We start from the raw sequence: 9,857 nt of genomic DNA on the forward strand, positions 1-9,857 counted from the left end.
CTGTGACATTTTATTTCCCGGTTTTTAAGATAATCGTCAAGTCATTTACTCTTAGTTGCATGGACTTTATACAATCGTTGTCCAAGTAAAACAGGAAAAAAAAAAAAAGGAGGAAACTAAAAGAGTCCTGGACGGCTCTGAGGGTGTAGTGTTGGGAATCATTATCTACTTAAATGCTCTAGCCTCGGCCTCTTTGTTGCTCTACTCAAAGCATGAGCTGTGTTTCATATCCCGCTGAGACTAATGAGAGCAGTCTCGGGACCCGTTGTGGTTATTTTGACAAATTGAGCCTGTAGTTGTTTTTCCCCCTTTCACTCCCCCCGCATATATATTGCAATCTGAATCACCGCTCTTACTGTAACGGAGACGATTTGGATCTTTAGTTTTCGTGCTTTCCGGGACCAAATTATAACACTGAGCGTTGTAACCGCATATCCTGGGAGTGAAGTGAGTGGTCACTGGCTCACAGCGAGTCTGTTAGTAAAGGAATGATGGTGGTGCTGAAAAATCTGACAAAACAATTGGTTAATTTTACAAATGATAATGATTTTTTAAAGTCAGATGGCCCCTCCGGGCAACCAAAATATAGGCCTCGGTAAAATGTCATGTCATGAGAGTTCACGGGTATGTGATGCCTTTGGTCGACAGGACAGCCGCCCACATTTTTTAGTGGGGCGTCTCATGTTACACTGTAGCCCGAGCCAAGCAATGGCCTGAGACCACCCTTCAATTAATCTTAACCTTGTAGCGGCTTATAATTTGCCATTACAAAAGCCATTAAACCTGGGGGCCTGATTTGGAGCTCCTGGGACTGCTTTGGGAGGAGGCGATGGGGATCGGACAGGCCTCCAGTTGGCCCCTTGGACCCTGGACGAGCCCCCTTTCTGCAAAACAGACAGGTACTTAAAAACAGGGTGAAAAGATCACCTAAAAGAAAACAAGGAAGATTAATGGGGAAAAATGAGGGCCCTTTAGGTCGCTTTCATCTGGGTTTGATTCAGGTCTTCAGTGAGCCATTAACCCAAAGGACAACTGTCCACCGCCGACGTGAGAAATGAAGCTCCCCTGCGCCGGTTCAGACAAATGTTTCAGCCACTGCTGAGTTTTTTTTGGGTTTTTTTTTGGGAGTCGGTTTTAAAACACTGGGAGTGAATGTGGTAATAATTTCTCCAAAATCTAGTGAGCTCATCAGTGATTCAGTAAATAGTTGCGGATAACATTTACAGTGATAAATCTGGCATCTTTGTTTTTTTTTTTTGTTTTTTTTTTCCTTTTAAAAGCCACAAATTTTTTTATTCAGGGTAAAGTCCAAAGTACAAGAAGCCAAAATTAATCAGCGCAGTCCGGTCCTGCCAAACGCAAGTCATGAAGCGTGCAGCTTATTTAAATGGTGCAAAATGTGAAGAAAGAAAGAAAAAAGAAAATCTGATAATTACCGAACCTGGGACGAACTGTTCTCGTAAGTGCAACATGACAAGAAAAGATTGGGATAGCTCAACCGAATGTTATTCTCTTCTTCTTCTTCTTCTTCTTATCATGCTTGAGGCTTTTGGAGCAGCTCTTCACAGTCAAGGATGTGTCACGGCCTCGTCCAGCTTTAAGTTTAATACACCTCCGTGACATAATATGAAGCAGAAATCCTCCAACATCTGGTTCCACGACACACCACAGTGATAAATTGTATGTTTCAGTGGAGATTAATGACAAAAGAAGACGAATTTTGTCACTTGATTTCACTTTGTGAGCTCATCGCCTTCTCCAGTGCTGCTTGCTTTAATTTTGTAACCTCCACATAAAGAAACGGAGAGGAAACTCGAACGGGTTTGACCTGAAGCATCATCCCGTTATCCCAACATCAAGCTACTTCTTCCAGAAATGAGTCCGCAGATGTCGCTGTGAAATAGCTTTGTGCATCTTGTGTTTCACGGCACAAGGACTGGACCGAACTGACTGATTGAAGATAACAGACTGGATTCTCTCACCAATAAATGTTCCACATCCTGTAGAATATGTTCACATTACCGCAATACCCGTAGTCTACGTACGTTTGGTTTTTGGTGAAAGCGCTACGGTGGACATCGCTCGCACTTCTGATTTAGACATTACACCGTCTGCATTGTCACGCAGCCTCCGAAGCTGAGGTATAAATAATACAGCGGTGGATGGGAAGGCTGGAAGTGCCGGTACGGTTCGTGGCAAGTACAAAGCCCACACCTGGCCCCGGAGTGAAATCAAATCTATCCTGAACTCTGTCTCTCCTCTCATTTTGCTTCGGCAGTTTTCCCTGCGCAGGGTTCTGGGTCAGGAGTTAGAAGGAGCGATTCGAGTTCAGGTCAAACGCGCGGACAGCTTCACACAATAATGCGTTTCAAAGCTGCTGCTGTTGCATCGCGGGAGCGAAAGGGAAACGCTTTGAAAAACGCTTTTTTATTTTTCCAAAAGCGCCCTTACTTTTGGACGACGTGTTAACGTACCGTTCGTGTGATCGTCTTGTGAATTATTTACAGCTTCACTGATAATGGGCCGTAATCACCGTCCATTAAACCGCTTCCAGTGGATTAACGCCCACTGAATCCTGTGTGTTTTTCCAAGGGGATCAATAAACCAATTCCTCTTGGTTATGTTTTCCTTGTCTACAGCAATCAGTTCCATGCTGATTAAATCAGGGCACATTATCTCCCTGGGATTTATCTTGCCTAAATTGAGTTTCTTTCACCCTCCTGGCCACAGGAGAGTAGGCAACGCCTGCTGGGAGAGAGAAATAATCATTCATTAACCTCTGACCTGAGAGGAGTGTCAACTGAGTCACCCAACTGCGCTCTTTTTCTTTTTCTTTTTTTCCCGAACCCCCCAGAGCGCCCAGCCAAGGCAAATTGACAATTTACACACTGCCGCCCCAAACTTTATTAACCTGCGCCGCGGTTTGACGCAGTCACTTGATCAGCTGGTAAAACGAGGCGCAGAGATCGCCTCAGATCTGAATTACATGTGTTCAGGGCCCGGAGAGGGGGGAAGGGAGGGGAGGGGAGGGGAGGGGAGGGGAGGGGGGAATTGTTTGTGCCTGTTTTCCCCCCTTTCGGGGTGATGTGGAAACAGACCAAAGGCTAACAGTGGGAGAGTGGGAGGATCGCATGCGAAAACATAACTCGAGCTTAATTTATGGAGTGTGACGATCTCAAAGGGACGGCCGTGTACATCATCTCGTCTGTCATTATGGTTCTCAGCTGTGTCTCTTTTCGTTTTTTTTCGAGCGTCGAGCCTCTGACCCACTGTGAAGTTTGCAGCCTCGGTAGAGTTTGATGTCTTCATATGGTCACAGTAGAAGCGATAAATTACAAGACACCTTTCTTTTTTTTTCTCCCCCCCCGTCCGCCACATGGATGTTCTCGCGCATCAGATGTGTTTTCTGCGTTGTAATGATAAAATGATGATAACTCTGTGAAAAGAAGACCACCAAAAAACTGAAATGCATACATTTTGCTACGTACAGTACAAAGATCAACGTGCATGAGGCAGAAAAGCAGAAATGTAACCCTGAAAAAGGCATTTCCTGTGACTTTTAAAGCATTACCTCAAATATTGATTGCGCCGTCGATGCTAGTCCTGAGATATGAATCATAAACGCTATTTCTGTCCCTGCACAGTAGCGGCAAACACAACCAAGCTGCCCCGAGATCTTTCCCTCTGACATTATTAGGAGCTACAGCCGTGTGAGACTCAACATGGTGTAAAAACAAACCAAATGTCAGCGCCGCTGCCCGAGCGCCTCTGCTATAGCCAACAGCAAATGTAATGAAAGCTTGGAAGGGTCTGTTAGTACGCCGCTGACCTTTTATACATTTATTGTTCTCCTGACATTTCTCCGGGATGGAGGAGGTGAAAAACAGAATGAGGTGCTAAAGCAGATATCGGGATTTTCAACTTCCACCCGCGCGCCCCCCCTCCTCCCCGTTAGAGAATGACTTTCATCGATCCAAACTCTCGGACTTCACAGAGGGGTCGATGCTTCGCGATTGCCAACACTAACTAACTTGCTGCTGCTCCCTCTGTGGATGTGATAGGTTTTTTTTTTTTTTTTTATTAGCTTTTGTGTCACTTTAGTGTTGCTGGAAAGTGAGAGGTGAAGAAAAAAGGTTCTAGCCACTGGCCTGTTTGTCTTTTGGAACAAAAATGGTGAACATTAATCTGCTTGGTGGTTTTCTAGATTTCACACAGTCTGACTTTCAGTGAGGACAAGCTCTCGCTAACACTTCCTTTGTGAAGCCAAGAAACTACAGTAAATATTCATGAACATCTGCATGTGAATTAGTTTTGTTTAGAATTTCACATTACCTATATACGCAACCATTTCCTGTTTCTCTGAAGACATTATGTCTGCAGCATAAAATGTAGAGTTCAAACTATTGCGTTGTGTTCTTCTCAAACTAACACTGGAATCAGCCTTCACAGTATAAAGCCAAACTACTCGACTCGCTTGGTCATCTTCGAGGGTCGTGAACCGAGTCAAATCCATCTCCTTTGCAATTTTCCCGACCCCGAGTCTTTTCTCTGACACGAAGTCGGTCAAGTATGAAAAAAAAAAAAAAAAAAGAGCAACACTAAAATCTTTTGGCTACACCAGAAGAACTTTAAAGCAGTCCTCTAGCAAGTATGTAGCCTTTGGATGCGTAATAAATCTTCTTTTTAACACATTTTTGATGTTCCTCTTTGAAGGAACATTTCATCTCATGCAGCTGCAGACAGAGCCGTGGAAAGAGGCGAAAAGCAGATCTGCCACGGCGGAGAGAGAGTTCACTCAGACTATTAGACGTCGGGCCGAAAGAGCGTTCTGTGCGTCCGTAAGATCACAACAAATACAAACAAACACGACAATATAACCTCGCAAAAAGCCTCAACTTTGCATGAGGGCACAGAGTGTTCAAAATGTCACATAAATAAAAATTTTAATGCATTGAGGACTTGGGATACAGGTAACACAAAGTGCTGCAGAGAGACTAAACAAAAAGCAAAACTCAGAAAACAAGAAGAGCTGAACAGGTAAACCAAGGATGGAAGAACAGGAGCAGAGAGACAGAGCAAGGACAAAGGCAAAGGCAGGACTATATATACACACTGAGGCTAATGAGGCACAGGTGAGACTAACGGGGGGCGGACCACGCAAGGAGAAACCAATCAAACAATCAGTAGAGGGAAAACGCAGGACACACAAAAGAAAAATACCACCATGGAAGAAACTTTAAAAATAGAAACAGGAAAGGATTCAAAAAGTCAATACCATGACACATTAATCTGACACAGGTCTCATTTATTAAATCAAGCTGCTGCAGATGCACAATTAAAAGTTTCTCATCGGGGAGCTAGCATGCTAAAGCCCCCGTCGGTGGAAGCAGCGTGGTACGGAGGAATGATGTTAATGCAGCAATTTCTGAAACAAAACTTTAACTAGGTGACGGAGAAGCAGGCGATGACGGGCTGGTCGGCGTCACAACGTTTCCCCAGATCCGCTGGTCTCACATTAGACTCATGGTTAACCAAAGAGATCCATTCCTTCATTACTAGCTAACAGCGAATTTATTCAGCGTTGCCAATTATCTTGAAAAACCTCTTCCATCATTTAATCGTAACAACAGGAGAAATTTTTTTAATGTTTTTGGTAGAGACGGTGGTAATTTCACCTTCTCATGCATGTGAAAGAAATAGGACCTCTGTATAAAAAAGAATGTGGTTCATAAAAGAAATTTAAACGCTGGTTGGTTCGTCCCACATCACTTTGCTAGCGGCAAAGGTAACAAAAAGCCAGGTATTCCACGTTGAGAGATCAATATTTGTGCCTTCACATCTTTTACGTGGTTTCTGTCAGAGCGTCCGGGGCCGGGACAGTTGGGCCTCGGAGGAGAGGAAGCGATCCGGCGGTGACGAGACGGGAGGAGGAAAAACAGCTGCTTAATAATTCAGGACGCCGAGATTAAAAAGTGAGTTCGCCGGGCGCGTTATTAAAAGGCAGAGTAATTACTTCAGAACTCCACGTCACCGCTTCAATAAGGGGCGCCTAATTCGGTTACTGCCACCTCGAGTGTAATTGGCGAAGATGAACAATGGCTTCCGCACAAAGAGATGGGTACGACTGCACGAAGTCCCCCCCTCAACCCCTCAACCCCCCTTTAGCTACACACCAGGTTCAATAAGAAAAAACCTCGAAAACGATAACTGGGATCTGGCATGTTCTTTTACACGGTGTTAAAGAAGAGTCTGCAAGATGGGTTTCTGCATGTGCATCGTCTATCTATTCTAAAATTGGCTCAAATCAAATGGGATCTCTTGTATAGACTTTTTATAAAGTAGATTATTAAATGTAAACTTTACTTTACTCAGAAACTGATTAAAAAAATAAAATAAAAAGAAGTGTAGTACTGGAAACAAGCTCATCAGGAGAACATCGGTCAGGTCGGCTGCTTTCCTTTACCCCGGCCCTGTCAAATCATGTGCGTTACGCACGCATCCGTAGAGGGACTGGACTCCTTCCTTCCACAGGCACTCCATCACAAAACAGAGGGAGTTGCTACCAGATGGTTAAACAAACACATCGCCCAACTGCCCATAACTCAAATCCACTTAGCACCCTCTTGTCAACGTGTCTCTCACTCGTTCGCCGCCTCTCCCGTCTTCGGGCCTTCGAAGACGAAAGAAGGGAGGAGGAGGAAAAAAAACAAAGAATAATGCGGGAATAATGAGAATCAGCAAGAAATTCCTCGGGGGTGTGTGTTTAATTTTAATCACCAAGACTATCCATCCTCAGTAGCTCTCCCTCCCTCCCTCCCTTCCTCCCCTATAGGTGTATTGTAATGAGGGGGGAACAGCGAGCACCTGGAGTGACAGCACGTGTAAGGGTCACGGAGACAAAGTCCAAATGTGATGTTTGACTCAGGCCTTTTTCTTTTTTTTTCAGAGCTCTCGGGGAGGCGCCCAGGACGCGGGCCAAGGGGTTAAGAGTTTGTAGGTCGCCGGGTCGCGCAATTTTCCCTTTTCCCTTGGCCTCATCCCCGCGCTTAAAAACCTCAGTGGTGTACTTGAGAGGGTAATTTATTATCCTGAGTGCTGTCCAGCTTGGACAAGAGCGCAGAATTAAGCTTCTCACTTCTAAGGACATAGCGTCTTTTACTCTATTTTAAAAAGACTGTTTCAAACATTTAAACATTTAAGATTCTAAGATTTTAGCTATTTTCTTTTAACTTGATGTCAAAGAGTTATCTTTTCTTAATTATCTTTACTGATTTGAGGAAGCTTTGCCGCTATCCTGAATTTCATCCAAAGTCGTTTTTGTAGTAAAGCGAGGCAACGCAGTTTTGTTTTTTCTTAAAGATTTATCTCGTAAACGCCGCCGTAAACAAGTGGCGAGACCGTGCGGCGAGATCGAGGCATCACGTGTGGTATCTTCGCCACGGTGATAGCGCAGACCTGCTGCGTTTTTTTTTTCGGGCCGGGGTGAAAAGGTGAAAAGATAAGCATTATCTCGGACGCGTAATTGTCAAAGGCATGGATAACTGACGTGCATGCCGCGACGTCCAAAAGTAGGCCTGCCGATGACAGCCAAACTGCATTTGGCCCCTGGAATGTGCAGAGGCCGATCTCAGACATCTGAACATCAAACGGCGCTCAGCTCTGTCAATCTAATAGCTCTGGATGTGGGATTTATTGCCTCTCCCGGGCCAAAAAGAGAGGCGAGGGGCGAAAGCGAAACCAGATTTCTCTCCCGTATCGGTTTCTCTTCTGTCAGTCATGCTCTCATCAGGGCGCGCAGCGATAGAAGTGGGCTGTGTTATTATTTTAGATTAACCACATTAATACTATACATGTTCCTCTGAAGAGTGTGCAGCGTATGGTAATTTACTGCTGTATGTTGCACGGCCGGTGCAGGTGTTCTTTATCATGCAGGTCAGGATGAAACTAAAGGCTGCTGCTTAGCAACGTGCTTATGGCAACGAGTCTCCTTCTGCACCCGAACAGCTGATGATATTTCCGTTTCTTTGCATTTATGCTAACACGCAATTACACAATAAATGAAGATGTAATGTTTAGCGTCAAATGCATCCAAACCATTTTGAGGAGGAATTTATCGGCCATCTTAAGGGCTCTTCTGCGATCATTTTGCACTTAGCGCCGCAAGTACGACTACAAAGCTGTTGCTGATGAAAACGAATTTCAGAAGGTCCTAATAAGGAAAGAGAAGAGGCCAAAAGTTAAGGATTCGAATCAGGCTAATCGTCCTCAGACCTCGATAAACACAACGTTCTCACAGAGAAGGGCCGAACTCAGAGGAGCTCTATTTATCTCCGTTAGGCCTCCGAAAAAACCCCCCTGTCCCTGCTTAGATAGCCCTGCCAATTCGCCATGATGTCATCCCCCTGGCGTGCGGTGATTGATGCATCCTGGCTGCCAGCTCTCTCGCTAGTTGGAGGCAGGGGAGTGGGGATGGACGGTCAAGGTGGAGAAGGGGGCGAATATTTCCACAGATAGAGACATCCAAATGTGAACGGAGCCCAGCGTGGGGTCGGATCAGAGCCCGGGCCAGCGTGCGGCGCGCAGGCGGGCGCTGCCTGCGAGCGCGCTGCTTTTAATGTCGCGGGCTCCCTACGGTCAGTCAGTTTTGATGTTTCGGAGGCGTTCACGAGCGGGGGTTCGGGCGGCGATGGGCCCGCTCAGCGGTTTGACAGAGGCACAACGGGGGGAAGAAAGCGCCCCGGCTCCGGTTATGTACATCCACTCCATCTTCCCTTTGAGTTCTGTTACATATCAAGGCCGAGGAGGGAGGAAGGGAGGGAGAGGAGAGATGGAAGGGGTTATTGTGTGTCGAAGAGTAAGTGTTTCACAGATAGTCAAGGAGACGTGCTGAGATGAACTCAACAGGGAGCCCCCGTCCTCCTGTCAGCAGGCCAAGTTAGTTCTGGTGCTTTAACGGCTCTATCATACAGTGTTTCATAACATTACATAGTTACTTGCGTCCAAAGGGAGATACAGTATTTCTTTTTTTAACGCGAGGAATTGTTGGGTTTCCATGTGTGTTCAGTTACTCTGAAGTATTGTGGCGTAACCTTCCTCAGCTCTCAAATGTTTTCAATTTACATTTTATTTATTTTTTATTTGTGCATTTGCATGTGGAGCGGAAGGTAGCAGGAAGCACACGAACAGTTGGTTAACACGTGAACACGCAAACCCCAAAGCAACAACTTCCCTGAGCGCGACCGACTCAAGGTCTGCCAGCAAAACCAAACTTCGGCGAGAGTTGTTTGCATATCGTCATAATTTTTTTCTGAAACATTAAAAAAAAACAGCATAGCTCCTCATCAATGTGACTTTTTAATGGCTCGTTTCCCTGAGGTGGTCATTATTACCTCCAGGATCAATATCATTTAAAAATAAACATCTGCACTGACACAAAGTCAATGGCCCTTCACTGAATGTGTAAATGAGTAAACACGGCGTCGCGGCTTTTTCGGCTCGGCATCGACAGATTCACAATTAATTAGGGCCTGCTTTCTGCATCTACATTAAAGGATTATGGAGGATTTAAAGTGGTTCTTATTGAGAACATTAACATTCTTCTACTTTACTTGCCACTTATTATCACGTCTTTGAAAAGGCTAGTTTTAAAATTGTAATTCTGCATCCCCTTTTTGTTCATAGTCGATATTGGCAGCAGCTCTGAGCTACATTTAGAAAAACATGCAAATTGCCCGCATTTTACAATACAAATGTACAAATTTCTTTGTTATTTCCTTATGGAATCATTATCTATCTTTATTATGACAGATCCATAAATTAAAATCCACATTTTGCTTTGTTGCAGAAATCCCAGTGAT

This window comes from Chelon labrosus, assembly GCF_963514085.1.
Source record: "Chelon labrosus genome assembly, chromosome: 8".
Classification (NCBI taxonomy): Eukaryota; Metazoa; Chordata; class Actinopteri; order Mugiliformes; family Mugilidae; genus Chelon; species Chelon labrosus.